Genomic DNA, 16,633 nt, shown 5'->3' with positions numbered 1-16,633 from the left:
TGTTTGTGTTGTTTGTGATCCTCTCATCATCAGCTGCAGTATCTCTCAGCTGTATCAGTGCAGTCACTGTGACTCTGACTCACAGCTTTTGTACGACTCTTTATCACTGTGTGAACACATAACCACTATGATAACTCTGACAGTAATAATCTCCTGTATCTTCAGTCTGGACTCCTCTGATGGTCAGAGAGAAATCAGTTCTGGATCCACTTCCACTGAATCTAGATGGAGTGTTTGACTCTCTCTGGTTTGCTGAATGAATCAAGAGTTTAGGAGCTTCTCCAGGTTTCTGCAGGTACCAGGCCATACATGTATATGAACCTGGACAGGCATCTCTCACTATTGTGTTAGTTTTGCATGTTATAGTGACGGATTCATCAATCTGAACTGTTTTTACAGAGGAGTCTGAGTCACAGTCACTTGTCCGCTGAGACCTGTTAGCAACATAGCAAGAGTTTAAAAACAGGATTTATGTAAAATGTCACTTTTTTTATAGTAATTACACCATTTTTACATCACCATGTATACATATACAGAGAGTCCAGATGAGGATGAGGATGTTGTTCATTGTAGTAGTTGAGTCTTGTGTGATGATGAAGATTGTGTTGTGTTCTGCTCTCAGTCATGAAGTGTTAAACTCACAGCACTATAAACACTCTCATGTAAAGTGTCTCTATGTAAATGATCTTCAGACACAGAACGGCTGTCAGTCTCAGGCAAATCACTAAAGGTTTTAATGCTTTAAGATGAATATTAGCTCTATAATTCACAGTGTTGATCTAACTGGGTTACTAAAAAAACGAATTTGATTTCTAAACACATGGATTCATACACGTAAACCAATTTCGACACAAGATTACAACCCGCAATGTACTGCATAACTACAAAGACTTCACAGCAAACCAGAGGCAGAGTCAGACATTAGAAATTCATATAACATATAACATAAACACTGAAGATCAACTTTTCCAAAACTTTAAACTGATGTTTACATTTTATGTGCATTTTACCTTTAGAAAGTTTCTGAAAGTGTCCATAATCTTTTGAGCTGAATTCTTATATTTAATGAGTGAAATAGAATAATAAGACATTTTCTGTTACCAAGCAAATAAAAGCTGCATCTGAACATTCTTAGTCAAACGTATCATATTCATGTCAAAGGGATCATGTCCAAACTATATTCTGCAAGAGAGGAAAGTTTGGATCATGTGACTGATTATTTAATTATTAATCATGATTTATTATTTTGGGAAAGAGGAACATCACAGCCTCTGAGCTAGAATGATGTTCAAAGCTTTACGTTAGTTTAACGATTCAAATGACTCTTTTGAACCCGACTTTAAGTGATGCTTTTATTCATCATGTTTTGTGTTGGAGACGTTTCAGCGTGCTCCAGCCTGCACGTCATTGCCACAATGAGAAGAAAACCCATCTAGTGTTGTTACTTCTATTGCTTTTCTTAAAGTTAAGTTTTCCCGCAGTGGCGTCTCTAAGTCTCAGACTGTAACATCAAACTTTAACCAGACCGTGTCTCTGCTTCTTCAGCCAACGTCCAATCACTTGCCGCCCAGGACTTCGACTTCCAGCCAATCAGCAAACTTGCATAGGCCTACGCTATGAAAGTACTATGTGTTTTGTCATGCTGCAATAAACATCTTCATCAAGATCTTCTACGGCCTCGTCATTTTTCTTACTCTGCTTACGAGTAGGTCCTGTGGAGGTACTAGTTACAAAATAGCTCCGCTGTAAATTCTGACTAATATGTGGTACATTGCAGGTTGTAATCTAAAGCGTTACCTAAATTGCTTTGATATCATTTTTATTAAAATTTTTATTTTGGCCAGTTTTATCTTTATTTCTTCTTTTCATAGATGATAATATATTTTAAGTTATTTTAAGGGGTATATTTTAAGTTAAATGACACATAGCGGGGACGTAACATGGGCTGGGATTTTCTTTTTGTTTCCTTTCCATTGTTTCCTTTCCATTTACTTTATGTTTCTGTTTTGTATGTCTGTTTTTATTTTCTTTACTATCATTTGTTGGGTGTGCAACTAGTTAGTGACTAGTAGTGGTGTGGGAAGTCTCTGTGGACCGAGATGAAGGTTCAAACTTTATTGTTTAATGTTAATGTTGTTGTTTAATGATATTTTCAGTATTATCTTTTATGATTTATTTGATATACTGTGTATTTGTAAGTGACTGTGATGGGTTTTGTGTGTGTGTGTGTGTGTGTGTGTGTGTGTGTGTCTGACTGGAGATATGTTTAGCACTGGAAAATGTACAGTGTGCATGAGGTATACGATCTATATGAAACATATTTCCCTGCCCAGTAAGGAACTGAAACGTTTTCAGTGAAGGGTTTATAAGATCCACTGTTAGAAGATGAGGAGGACCTTTTTAGAGAAACTAAGAAAATAACATTGTTTTCTCCCAGAACATTCACTCAATAAATTAATTTCTTTGGCAAACAACTGGAATCCGGTTAAGCTGAGTTGAATGAAGCGGGTCAGAGTTCAAATACAAATCTACACAGTCAAGCTCTCATTTTACTGAATTTTGAGAAAAGTGTGAAAACATCAAAATCATCATTTTCTCCACACTGATATTCACAGAATGATTCTTAACATGGTACTTCACTTTAGATTTTCTCAGTGGTGGAAGAAGAAGAAGAAAGAAATGAGGAATTAAATTTTAATGTTCTGTGAAACACAAAAGGAGATATCATGCAGAACTCATTTACCTGATTCTGGATTGAAATAACATTTCCCGTCACAATTATTGTCAGATTTGATTGGCTCGTTTAATTGTGGGACATTGTGAATGATGAATTAAAAATATCCAAGAAAGATTTATGAATGAAAAACACATTAAAGAATGTAAGAAATAAGCTCATCATCAGCTGCAGTATCTCTCAGCTGTATCAGTGCAGTCACTGTGACTCTGACTCACAGCTTTTTGTACGACTCTTTATCACTGTGTGAACACCCAGCTACCACTGATATAGTGTCTACTCTGACAGTAATAATCTCCTGTATCTTCAGTCTGGACTCCTCTGATGGTCAGAGAGAAATCACTGTCAGATCCACTTCCACTGAATCTAGATGGAGTTCCTGACTGGAGGCTGTTAACTCTATATATCAGGAGTTTAGGAGCTTCTCCAGGTTTCTGTAAGTACCAGGACAGACATGGTGATGGGCTGCAGCCTGTTAAAGGAGTGCTGGCGGTGCATCTCATCACTACAGTCTTTTCTAGTTCAGTTGTTTGAACTTCAGGAGTTTGAGTAACTGTGATCTGTCCACTGGAGCCTGAGAGAGAAATGTAATATAATTAATGTATACGCATCAAGGCAATGTTTTAGTATAACGTAGGCCTATACTTTAGCTAACTTTATACTGTTTTCAAGCTCTCATCATGTACCTTGTGTACAGCACAGCAATGTCCAGATGAGGATGAGGATGTTGTTCATTGTAGAAGTTGAGTCTTGTGTGATGATGAAGATTGTGTTGTGTTCTGCTCTCAGTCATGAAGTGTTAAACTCACAGCACTATAAACACTCTCAGAGCACTGAAGCATGTCTGATGATGTAAAGAAGTGGGCGGTTTAGCTTGAGCTGCTGACAAAATATTAAAAACTTTATAGATAATATTTAACTTTGAAAATAATGTTTTGAACCAGTTGTGATAATAACATGTGGATTGATTGTAAAATATATTTTGTTTATGTTTCAAGCTGGCTGATATGACTTTATATTCATATTTGACTTTATTTTAATGTCTATCAGTGTGTATGTGGTGTTTGTAGTTTTCAGCGCTGATGTAGAAATAACATTGACAGTCATCCATGATGCATTTATTCATAAAGTTAAAGTATCTGAGTGTTACCAAGATAAAGTGAGTAGTTTCTGTCAGGTCATGTGATCTCAACATACATGGACCAACATTAACGTTGATATCATGTGTTTTCAGTGTTGATGTGAAATGTTTTCATGTGCTCTAGTTCTCCTCGTGACTGAATAAAGATCATCAGGACTGTGTCAATGAGTCTGGATTTAAACAAACAAGCCTGAAATGACCAGAAATACTGATTCATTTGTCTGAAGCTGCAGGTTTTTCTGTGAATCATGACGATTGAGCACATAATAATAACATAAATATGATTATGATGAACCATACAACATCGTCAGTGATAGAAGAGGTCAAAGGTCACCTCAGAGGTCACAGCTCGTCACATGCATTTCTTTAAAAAGTGTTTTATCAGCACATGACAGGATTTTGTGTGAAAGTGTTTTCTTGTACTTTTAAAAACTATTTTCTGTCACACTGAGTGTTCATCATCTGAGGTGTTTCTCTCTCAGTGTGTTGAAGTGTTTGTGTCTCTGCTGGAGTTTGTGTTCACTCGAGTGAAGAGAGGTTTTGTACTTGTCTTTCATTAGATCGTATCACTGTGGTGGACTTTCGGTGGAGGAACTAAACTGGTGCTCGGTAAGTCTTTTAATTCTCCAAACATACAATTTATGAATAAAATATTTATTACTGGTTTATTTTCTTCATTAGTTTTAACTCTGTGTTCATACGTAATAAACTTCTTTTGTAGATATACAAAAATAAACAGATTTGATATCAGAATATATATAGCAGCTACTTTCTGTAGTTCAGTCAGTGATTCTGAATCTCGTTTGATATCGTTGTTTTTATAATTCAGTCTTTTTAAAAACAGGAACGATTTGTCAAAAATATATAAATTCTGTTGATTCTGTATTTTCTAATTATAAAAACATATTATTTTTAGTTACAAAATCTTTGTTTAAATTTTAGTTATAAAGAACTGAAAAGTTGAAAAATATCTAAAAGAGATTTTTCTTTGGGATGTAAAACCTAATGAAATTTAAGCAGTCGGTGTCTTCTGTGTTTAATTTCATTCATGAGATTGAATTGAAGAATTGAAATATAAAGTGAGTCTGTAACTTGTATATTGTGTGTATATCAGCTCATTTCTAATGTTTTCTAATATATTCAGCAACATAATATTAACTTCATTTGAACTGTGTCACAACATTTCATCTTAAATTAGTCACATTTTTAGCTGTATTTAAAAAAATAAAACATGAGAGGACTATTTAGCGCTGGTTCTTATAATTCAGTGCTTTTAAATACAGGAACGATTTGTAAAAACCAAAAAGAAAGAAAGAAAAAAAAATACAGATTTAAAAATTCAGTTGATTCAGTTGTTTTCTAATTACGAACAACAGTGATATCATTTAGTCACAAAATCTCTGTTTAAATTTCATTTATAAAGAATTAAAAATATTCAACAGAAAAAACCCACTAATCAGTCGGTGTCTTGTGTGTTTAGTTTCATTTATGACGTCTAATTGAATTAAAATGTATAGTGATTCTGTAACTTCTATATTGTGTGTATATCAGCTCATTTCTAATGTTTTCTATTATAATCAGCAACATAACTTAACTTCATCTGAACTGTGGTCACAACATTTTAGACTACTGGAACACTACTGGAATCAGCGGTCAGTGCCCTGCTTTAGTTTAGTTTTCTTTCTGAAGTTTGATATAAATGTGTAGGCAGTGATCGTGTAGTTTGTGTTTATCACATGAACTGTGATGAGATGGTGATCGTGACTGCGCTCCTCCGTCTGCTGCTGAAAGTCCTGTAGAAATGCTGTGAACGCTGCAGAAGAGTGTGTTTGTGAATGTGTTGTGTTTGTCTCCTGCAGCTGGTCCCACAGAGAAGCCCTCGGTGTCTCTGCTGCCGCCCTCTTCTCTGCAGATCTCTGGAGACTCAGCCGCACTGCTCTGCCTGCTCAGCTCTTACTCTCCACAGGGGCGCAGGTGAGCTGGACGCTGGACGACTCAGAGGTCACCGAGGGGGTCGTGACCAGCGCAGAGAGCGAGTGGGACGGCCTCTACAGCCGCAGTAGCGTCCTGACCCTCAGCAAAGCACGCTGGGAAAAGGGAGAGAAGTGCGTCTGCAGAGTAACACATGATGGAGCTTCTTGTGACGTCTCGTTCCACAAGAGTCGCTGTTAGTCGCTTCGCAGTGCTGATGTTTCTCTCCTGAAGATGAGCCGTATCTGAGTGTCCTGTGTCAGGCAGGATTCACGTGAGTCTAGTGCTGCAGCTGTAGTCATTTACTGTAACTCAAGACTGAAAGAGAGCTCTAGTGTCAAAGCACTGGCTGATCTTTCAATCTGCTGTGTTTGCTGCAACATTCAATAAAGCTTCTCAACAAGCTCCGTTTTGTGTCCGACCACATCATTCCACAACTAACAGATCAAGACGCATGTAGTGTTTTCACAAGCTCCATCAGTAGCAGTAAATGGAGTCAAATAAAGCTCTTGGGGTTTGAACATGGTCTCTGGAGACAGAGCTGCTCTATTCTGAGACCGTCACAATCACTCCACCTGACCATGAAAATGAGATTTTCAGACCGTTTGATTGGTCCATAATCTGGACGGAAACAGATGGGTTTCGCTTCTCTAGTCAAGCAGAACAGCAGATAAACTATTACTAATTCAGACAGAAACAGGAACGTTATTATTGTCTTGAGTCTGAATCATTTTTTTAAAATCCACCGATAATAAGTGGGACTAACTGAAATAAACCTGGATTATTTGGTAAACCGCTCATGTGTGGACTTCAATAAATCTTCAATAAATAAGTCTCGTATTTCAAATAAATCTCGGAGTGTTAAATTAATAATTAATACTTCTCAGTGTTTATAAAAAATCACTGGAGTGGTGATAAAAGTAACACTGAATCATTGTTGGAGTTAATTTGATAGTTAAGTGTTTAATTGAGTGTTAGAAACAGGACTGTAGTCAAACTATGAATGTGGTGACCTGGGGACATTTTTCATTTTATTAATAATTTTAAAGATGCAGACTTTGATGTGAGTCTCATATCAGCCCTCAGTGTGTGATCTTGATAAACAAGACAAATTAATACTAGACTTTACAATTATCACATAATGAATGAATGATAATATGATGCACTGTATATGCCTATTAAATAAATTTGTAAATAAATATTGTTAAATTTAAAATTTTTGCCATAATCCTTGTTTTGTTTGTGATCCTCTCATCATCAGCTGCAGTATCTCTCAGCTGTATCAGTGCAGTCTCTGTGACTCTGACTCACAACTTTTTGTACGACTCTTTATCACTGTGTGAACACCCAGCTATTACTGATATAGTGTGCACTCTGACAGTAATAATCTCCTGTATCTTCAGTCTGGACTCCACTGATGGTCAGAGAGAAATCACTTCCAGATCCACTTCCACTGAATCTAGATGGAGTTCCTGACTGGAGTCTGTTTATGTAATAAATGAGGAGTTTAGGAGCTTCTCCAGGTTTCTGCTGATACCAGGCTAAGTAGCTGCCGTATATTCCTACATCTATGTTACACTCTATTGTAGCTGTTTGACCGAGCTGGACAGTTTTAACTTTAGGTTGAGTCAGAGTGACTCCTCTGGATTCTGAAGAAGAGAAAAAGTCAGTTTGTTTGTAAATCACCTTTATGGAAGACTATTTGTATACTAAATTGGTAAAAACAAGAACAACAGTAACTTTTTTTAATATAAAATCATAGTATTTCACCTAGGATAAAAGCTGCAACGGTCCAGATGAGGATGAGGATGTTGTTCATTGTAGTAGTTGAGTCTTGTGTGATGATGAAGATTGTGTTGTGTTCTGCTCTCAGTCATGAAGTGTTAAACTCACAGCACTATAAACACTCTCAGAGCATTGAGACGTGACTATAATGCAAAGTGACTCTCAACACACATATATATTGTGACGGGTGAAGAATCACCTGTGGCCAGGTGTTCCTTGTTTGTTTCAGGGTGACGCTGGTGATCTCTCAGGATGCTCTTCACTATATATATATATATATATATATATGCAGGATTTATGTTTGTATACATTAGTCTTTCGATCTGTGCAGTAGTAACTGCAACTGTTTCAACAATCATTTTGTTAATGCATTGAAGCAGGCAAAGATTTACACTGCGTTTAAATTATTAATTTAGCATACATAATTTTGCATGTAGACGGTAATGCTAGTAAATATATTAGTCTGAAATAGATTAAAAGCATTATATACATCATAGTTTATCCAGAGAAATAACTGACTACATGAAGCTTTCATTTCAAGATGATGCATGGCATGTTGCCATTTACTAATGGGCATTAGTGTGTGTTCTCTGATCGATGTTGTGTGTGATTGTGTTGTAGAGCAGCTGCATTATCTCTCAGCTGTATCAGGTTTTTGTACGACTCTTTATCACTGTGTGAACACAGGTTTATTGTTGATCCAGTGGTAACTCTGACAGTAATAATCTCCTGTATCTTCAGTCTGGACTCCACTGATGGTCAGAGAGAAATCAGTTCCATAATCAGCTCCATTTCCACTGAATCTTGATGGGGTTCCAGAGTAAAGGGTTTTAATGCTGTACACTAAAAGTTTAGGAGCTTCTCCAGGTTTCTGTAGGTACCACGAGACGCAAGACTTGCAGTCACCATCTGACCGGCGTCCAATAGAGCTGCTGGTTGTACAGGTCAGAGTCACTGTTTGTCCGTTCTGAACATGTTTCTCTGTTGGAGTCTGAATCGAAGTCACCTGTCCTGCAGAGTCTGAAGAACAATTAAACGACATTAAACTTTCAGAACTGAATAGAGAATAGAAATGTTTGAATTACAACTGCAAAGATCAAACTATATTGTCTTACAATGAAAACAAATTGTCAAGATCAAGAAGATGATGAATGTCATTTTAGTTGTTGTGTCTGTTAAAGTGTCAGTCATGACGTGTTAAACTCTCAGCACTATAAACTCTCTCAGAGCACTGAAGCATGTCGATGAAAATTTGAATAATTTACCTAAAAGCTGTAACTCAAACCACTGATCAGTGGACAATGCGCTCATCATTAAACATGGACTGACCTTATATGAATGTATAAACATTATCAAAAAGCCAAACCATAATTGGTTATAAAACACAGCATTCCAGATTTGTTCAAGTCAAGTGACTATTATTTAAGTCACACAAAAAAAAGAGTGATGAGCTATTAAATAGTGACTGAAGTGACTTGTGGCCAGGTATGGTGATTCATACTTGGAATTTGTGTTCTCTAACCATTATGCCATTTCAAATGCTTAGCTGAGACTGTTGGGAAGGGCTTGATTTGATCCAATTGGCGTTTATATCAGTAACTGTAGCAGTGAATGTGGTGAGTGGTAACTAGAAAGCTGAATGGCACTGGAGACTATGAATGCCACCTACAATAGTACAATTGTAGGTGCACTACAATTACAAAAAACATGCCTAGCCAACAGAGGGAGCCATCGCCAGAGTACTAGTAGTGCTCCCTCTGCAGTCATTTCCTGTTTGTGGGCTTTATATCAAGAGGCCCACCATGTGCTCAATGTGAAGTATTGCCAGTATCACCGCCTTACCAAGTGTTTGCTTACCATTGTTCTATTGACTGCCAAGTGTATGATCTCTGCCTGTTTGCCTGACTACAGATCTCTGATCTGTTTGCCTGTCTGGATTCACTGCCTGGTAAAGACCCATTGCCTGTTTATTGATCACTTGATTACTCTTGGATTATCCCTGAACCTGTCAGCCTGTCGGACTGCCTCTCTGTGTGTGACCCTCTACCTGAATTACGTTTATGTTTGTTGCCCTTCTAATAAACTTCTGCACATGGTTTCTACGCCGACATCCGCCTCCTCATTACACACTGGAAATTTAGTGTACTTACTCTGTATGTTGTAATCTAAAGCATTACCAGACAAGACAATGTTTTGTGATAATACTCTTAGGTGTGTTTGTTGAAAACACCAGAAGAGTCGACATTTTCTGGTGGCATTATAGTCTTTTATTACTGTCACACTCTGCAAAATTAATAAAAGCTTGAGTTTATACCTCTGCATGTTTGTTCTCTGATCAGTGTTGTGTGTGATTGTGTTGTAGAGCAGCTGCAGTATCTCTCAGCTGTATCAGTGCAGTCACTGTGACTCTGACTCACAGCTTTTTGTACGACTCTTTATCACTGTGTGAACACATCTTTACTGTTGATGTAGTGATAACTCTGACAGTAATAATCTCCTGTATCTTCAGTCTGGACTCCACTGATGGTAGAGAGAAATCACTCCCAGATTCACTTCCACTGAATCTAGATGGAGTTCCTGACTGGAGGCTGTTTGTGTAATAAATGAGGAGTTTAGGAGCTTCTCCAGGTTTCTGTAAGTACCAGGACAGACATGGTGATGGGCTGCAGCCTGTTAAAGGAGTGCTGGCGGTGCATCTCATCACTACAGTCTTTTCTAGTTCAGTTGTTTGAACTTCAGGAGTTTGAGTAACTGTGATCTGTCCACTGGAGCCTGAGAGAGAAATGTAATATAAAAAAGTATACGCATCAAGGCAATTTTTAGTATACCGTAGGCCCTTACCATAGCTAACTTTATTAATTATACTGTATTAAGCTCTCATCATGTACCTTGAGTACAGCACAGCAATGTCCAGATGAGGATGAGGATGTTGTTCATTGTAGTAGTTGAGTCTTGTGTGATGATGAAGATTGTGTTGTGTTCTGCTCTCAGTCATGAAGTGTTAAACTCACAGCACTATAAACACTCTCAGAGCACTGAAGCATGTCTGATGATGGAAAGAAGTGGGCGGGATTCACAACAGCTTGAGCTGCACTATGTACTGTATTATTATGGGTCTAATAATTTCAGATACAGATGAAAGCATTTATTAAAGCCATTATTTTTTTCTTAAACTCACTGACTATGGTCTTGAATGCAGCATCACTCACTTTATTTTATATAAAAGCTCAATATTAAATAATCTGTACAAAGTGAGGTGCGTCAAATGGTGACATCAGTTGTGTTTTGGGGTGTAGGGGACAAATTCAACATGGGGGGTTTGTAGCTGTAACATGGAGACTGACAACAGAGTTAGGGATCCAAATGCAAAAAACTTTATTTACAGTACGTTTTTAGATTTTCAAATCTTTAGTCAGATTTCAGCACTACATCTGCACAATTAAAGTGCATTAAGTACAAAATGAGTTGTTCCAGTTTAGCAGACTTTTAATACTTTAAGTATAGTCTAGACAAGGCCCAAGGGGTCTTACAAACCCTACTTTACTGCAACATGAGTAGCAACATCAGTCAGCAGAAAGGTTGGCCATACCGACCACGCAGATATCAGATAGTCGTGTAACAGACTTGGCCTGTAACATATGTGTAACAGTAGCTGTCTGTTACATCTACATAATTGCAAAGTGTAAGTACAAGCTGTTCCACAACTTAGGTACATGATCAGTACATTTTGTTTCATGTAAGTACATACTAAGCTTCTACTAAGTACTTACTGTAATTAGTCTGTATTATGGACACCTTAAAAATAAAGTTATCTGCTGGAAGGTCTTCTACTGTGAACGAGTGTACTGTAGTTAGTGGAAGCTAGAGACTAAGGCTGAAAGTTTTACATATGTATATTTTTCTTATAAAAATTACTTTTGGGAATTTACAATTTACTCAGGAGGCCTTTATTCTCATGTTGCATATGTACCATTTCCAGTATTTACTGTTTTTGTTTTTCTCAGAAAGATATGACTGTATGAGCAAAAACATGATATAAAAAGAAGCAAACGTGTAACTTTACCTTCCCTGTCTAATACAGATAGATGTTTTCTAGTTTGATTTAATGGGTAAAGGGATAGGACATCTAAAGTAAAGCATTGCCATATTTATAACAATAAACTTCACCATCTATTTATTTTGTGTTATGAGTGTGTGTGTCTCTGATCAGTGTTGTGTGTGATTGTGTTGTAGAGCAGCTGCAGTATCTCTCAGCTGTATCAGGTTTTGTGACTCTGACGACTTTTTGTACGATCACTGTGTGAACACCCAGCTATTACTGATATAGTTTATAGCCATACAGTAATAATCTCCTGTATCTTCAGTCTGGACTCCACTGATGGTCAGAGAGAAATCAGTTCCACGGCCAGCTCCATTTCCACTGAATCTTGATGGAGTTCCTGACCAAGAGGGTTTTAATGCTGTGCACTAATAGTTTAGGAGCTTCTCCAGGTTTCTGTAGGTACCAGGAGAGACATGACCCACACCAACCGTCTGACTGGCGTCCAATAGAGCTGCTGGTTTTACAGGTCAGAGTCACTGTTTGTCCGTTCTGAACATGTTTCTCTGTTGGAGTCTGAATCACAGTCACCTGTCCTGCAGAGTCTGAAGAACAATTAAACGACGTGATATTTAAAAAAGTTTGAAATAACTTTTAAGAGAGCTAACTGAATGAAAGGTCTTACTTTGAAAATACATCCCTAAGATCAAGAAAGAATATGATCAATGTCATTGTAGTTGCTGTTTTTTGTTGCTGTGTCAGTCATGAAGTGTTAAACTCACAGCGCTATAAACTCTCTCAGAGCACTGAAGCATGTCTGATGATGTAAAGTGACTCTCACTATTTAAATCATTCACCTGAAGACTGTAGTTCACTCTCGAAGACAGATAACTGAATGTGGCACAACCTGTAACTGAATTCAACTGAAAGAATTATGAAGAACATGAAGAAAATCATCACTGATAGGGACTAAAATGTTACAAGTTAGTTTTAATACAAAAGTAAATTAAGTCAGATTTAAATTGATAAGTTTCATTAATAAATCCACTGGTGGACAAACACTTAATAAATGATCATTAAAACAGCCAGTATAGACAAAAATGGCTATATTCTTTAACACATGTAGTGTTTTTTGATAACTTTCATTAAGATTTAGATTACTGTTTAGATTATATAGTTTTAAGCACTCCTGAAAATTCAGCAATATTAATATTATGCTTTGCTGCTATTTGCCAAACGTTCATGTTCATAAGAGTTTATTCACATGCCAGTGACGCCCTCTAGAATAAAACAGTCGATATCGCTCACAAAATACTTTAATAATCTACAATACAATAATAATAATCTACAAAACAGTAATGTTCTTTTATTTAACTGGGGTTTAATCCTTTTGAAAAGAATAAATAAATAATAAATATATATTTTTTGTTGTGGTTCATTTTGAACCACACATGTATGTCCAACTTATATTTAGTAAACTATGGTGATTCTTTAGGAAGATATGGTTACTTTACAGGGCAGATAATAGACATATTTACATAGATTTATTTACAGTCTTGTTGTTCAATGCTTTGGCAGTACTCTAATGTGATTTTCTGAGTTAAATGTTCATGTGTTTATTAAGGCTTTGATGGATTTAGTGTTCATTGAGAGCAAGCACACACTGTTAAACTAATTAATATGTATCAAATATTTCAATTTGAAATGTCATTTAAATGTATAAATTAAAAATAAAACCTTTATATTACACTATTGTAAAAACCTCTTATTACATTATTATTATGTCTGTTTTGATGAATATTTTGTCTTCTCTTTTACATTGAAATATTCAGGGTTCACTCACTGAACCATGAAAACACCTGCAAATGGAGGAAATTATGAAACTATTTTGAGTAGTCAAATGATGAACTCCCAACCACTGAAACAGATGACTGTTGGTTCTGTGTGTGTTGACTCGGTGTAGTCTGACTGTATCTTGAAGCTCCTGTGAAACATCTGCTGATGGAGCTGATCTATTCTGAGAGGAACAGAATGAGTCAGGACTAAAGAGAGATGATGTTTGTTCACTGAGACTCTCAGCAGTGAGACTGAGCTTCCCAATGATTGATCAACCATTTACTGTTTTGCAGTAAAAACTATATATGTGTGTGTGTGTCTGTGTGTGTGTTTGTGATCCTCTCATCAGCTCAGATACGACTCTTTATCACTGTGTGAACACATATTGACTGTTGATGAGGGGAACTCTGACAGTAATAATCTCCTGTATCTTCAGTCTGGACGTATCTCTGTTCCTGTCACTGAATCTAGATGGAGTTCCTGACTGGAGGGTGTTCATTTGATATATGAGGAGTTTAGGAGGTTCTTCTAAGTTTCTGCTGATACTAATATAAGTGACCGTAGCGTATCCTAATGTCAATCTAACACTTCATTGTAGCTGTTTGCATAGTTTTAAATTCAGGCTCAGTCAAAGTGACTTGGATTACTGGGTTCTTGGTTACTTGGATTCTTATAATAATATAACTTAAAATAATGTCTCTTACGGAGTATGTAATAGAAACCCATGATAAATAATCAACTGCCCAGTACATTCTGCATCAATGACGTCAAATGATTTCACTCCTTGAGCTACTGGTGCTTTTTACAGCACAACTAATAAACAGTTCAGAAAAATAAAATCTGATAAAATGTTGTACATTGTCATTTTGGTTTAAATTTTCAGTAGAAGACAAAAGAAGCTGATGTTTGACATCTGCCATTTTCCTAGCGATAAGAGTAGGAAGAAAATAATGTGATGATGCCTGTAGACGAATTAAACTTCCTAAAGATTTGTTTCTTTGTCCTCTCTCCTTTTAGCTCTGATGCTTTGACTCATTCCTGTAACTTTTTCATTTGAGGTGGTCAGTCGGTTTATTTTCCGAGTTGTGTTTTCTGAGCTGTCTAGATCTGCACCATTTTACGTCATCAGGATAATGGTATCATACTAAAGTCTAAAATATGTATAAAATAATGTGGATTTTTTTAATAATATAAACCATTCATGTGGGTTTTTCTACTACATATTCTAGTATGTACATCATTTATATTTATATAAAGCCATAATAAGTATTAATAACTAGGTTCCTCTCATGCAAAAATATACAATAAATAAATGATCATGTATTGAAAGCTACTTGTAAATAAGTAATTGCAGACAAAAATCTAAATTGCTCTAGCAAAACAATTGTTTAGATAATCTCTATCGCCTGTAAAATATAGTGTAATATGGGTTTTAAATGTACTAGTAATATACTAGTATACACAGAATAATATCTATTGTTTATTCAGAAAACTCCAAACTACGATTGATTGGTTTTTCTTTCTCTAGCTGTGTATCTACTCATTTCTCCCAAAGTCATCGTGAAAGTTGAATTGCTGGACAAACCAAGAATTTGAAAGGAATCATATCTTCAGTCTGACTCACCTGATGGTCAGAGAGAGAAATCAGTTCTCGCGCCTGTACCTACCTCACCATCGAATCTAGATGGAGTCTCCTGACTGGAGACTGTTTGGCGTAATAAATGAGGAGTTTAGGAGCTTCTCCAGGTTCCTCGCTGATACGAAAGCTGGCGTAGCTGCCACACATTCCTACATCCATGTTACACTCCCCATTGTAGCTGCTTGACTTAGTTTTAGATTTCATTCTTCTGTTTCACAGTTTTGTTTTGTTTACCTTGTTTCAACTAAGTGTTATTTGTGTATTATTACAGTAATGTAGAGATATATATATATAGGTATATATATATATTGTGGTGGGAAGGAGCAATGTATAGATACAGTGGGGTGTGGCGCTCAGGCCTTTTTAATAACAGAAATATACAAATAAAGTGTCCAGGGGAAAAGTGTCTATACAAATGGGGGAACCGGTGTCTCATTGCGGTGCTGCAGGGGAAGAGCAGGTCGGTAGTGTCTCCAGAGGAAGCGATCCAGGGCGTGGGTGGAGCACAGCGGGCCACTGGGACGGGCCTCTCCTCTGGTCCGCATGGGCAGCGCTTCTTCCTGGCTTCGCATCGCTTTCCTGGCTCACAGTCAGGATGGAGCGCCGTGTGTCTCAGGCTGACTCAGGCGTAAATGCCGTATCTGTGGGGAATAAAAGAAGAGCGCAGTGTCGGTGTTCATGGAGGCGTAAATGTTCCTCGCCACGTACGCGGGCTTTCTTCTGCCGCTTTGAGTGATTGGGGGGCAGCTGGAACCGATCAGCCCTGTGACGAGCGGGTGCATATGTTCCTCGTTGCTAGGGATGTTACGCTGCCAGTGTCATGCTGGAGGTAGAAAATGCAGTTTTGGGTTTAGAGGGATTTATCGGTTAGGTACTCGCCAGCCCTCGGTCGGTTCCAGTGGAGATGAAGCGTCCTTCCCAGTCAGTCCAATAATCTGTATCCACGTGAAATATGGGGTATCCAAGCAATCCTGAGACTCTGGGTCGTTTAAGCGCGGAAATCGCTGCAGAAACGGAGGCGCATCGGATTCGCATTTATCACTATGTGGGGCTGATCACATGCTGGTGGACGGCTTCCAAGCATCTCACCTGAGCATTTGTGGAATTTCCTCTCAATTAGCCTGCCGATTTAGCCTCTGGCGATGCGTGTGAAAAATCATCGCCAGACATTAACTCCATGGATGTGTCCGGATCTCATGTCATGGCGCGACCTGGGTCTGCCGGACTTAGGGAGAAATACGATCAAAGAACTGGTCGGATTGGTGTGTAGTCTGTATGTGGACCAGGCTTGATTCTATCCACTACTGCTGTGAGGTCCTTTTTTTGCCAGTTCATCAAGAACTTGCATGCAGCCGTGAGGAACGAGGACCATGACCTTTGTCACCGGGGCCGCTGGAATTCCGTGTTGGGCTGCCCGAAGTTGTAGTGCCGCTTGTTGGGACTGCTGAGCCTTGCAAGGCAGGTGGCCCCTGACTAACGGCATGACGC

General features: G+C 37.8%; 2 pseudogenes; one reads left to right on the top strand and one right to left on the bottom strand.

Annotated features, from left to right (window-relative positions):
* The window catches only part of LOC122332337, a 110,492-nt pseudogene extending 104,445 nt beyond the window's left edge, over window positions 1-6,047 (top strand).
* LOC122332336 overlaps window positions 1-8,806 on the bottom strand; it is an 82,573-nt pseudogene extending 73,767 nt beyond the window's left edge.
* Window positions 8,807-16,633: the final 7,827 nt, after the last annotated feature.

The sequence above is a fragment of the Puntigrus tetrazona genome, unplaced genomic scaffold (assembly GCF_018831695.1).
Source record: "Puntigrus tetrazona isolate hp1 unplaced genomic scaffold, ASM1883169v1 S000000009, whole genome shotgun sequence".
NCBI classification, from domain to species: domain Eukaryota; kingdom Metazoa; phylum Chordata; class Actinopteri; order Cypriniformes; family Cyprinidae; genus Puntigrus; species Puntigrus tetrazona.
This window is presented reverse-complemented; position numbering and strand designations above follow the sequence as displayed.